This window comes from Propithecus coquereli, unplaced genomic scaffold, assembly GCF_000956105.1.
Source record: "Propithecus coquereli isolate 6110/MARCELLA unplaced genomic scaffold, Pcoq_1.0 Scaffold80, whole genome shotgun sequence".
Lineage (NCBI taxonomy): Eukaryota > Metazoa > Chordata > Mammalia > Primates > Indriidae > Propithecus > Propithecus coquereli.
In genome coordinates this window covers 1,420,169-1,420,736 of record NW_012154174.1, presented here as the reverse complement: position 1 = coordinate 1,420,736, position 568 = coordinate 1,420,169, and positions in this window count along the sequence as shown.

Genomic DNA, 568 nt, shown 5'->3' with positions numbered 1-568 from the left:
TTTTTTTTTTACTTTAGTGAAGATTAATATTGCGATTATGTTTTAACAAGTAGAATAAAAATACCTATTTCAGAAGGAAATTACACATTTCATAATCCTACAAATTTCTTCTTTATATTCAACCTGGAGCCTCACATGGGAAGTGGTAAACTCTAATATAAATCTGTTTTAGGCTAAGCACTTTTAAAAATTCAGAACATTTTAAATATGGAGTGATGTGTACTTTTAGGGAGAAGGATTGTGTCTCAAGTCAGCCTTTTCTTAGTAAAGGCATTCACTTATAAGTCCACAAAGAGTCAGAGTTATTATAACATCTACTTTTAAAGTCAGAAGTGTAGTTGAACTTCATTGCAATATAGGTTTTACATGGGTTTAGATACATCATAAGTTAAATCATATGTCAAATAACTACATAATGGTTAACTTCTGATATCTTTTGATACATGTATAACAAATTGTATTAAAATTAAGTCTTAGAAGATGAAAAAATTTACATGATAGTTGACTTTAGTTATGCTCTACTTTTACTTCTAACAGGCAAAAAAATTGAAGTTCTGTGACATGAAAC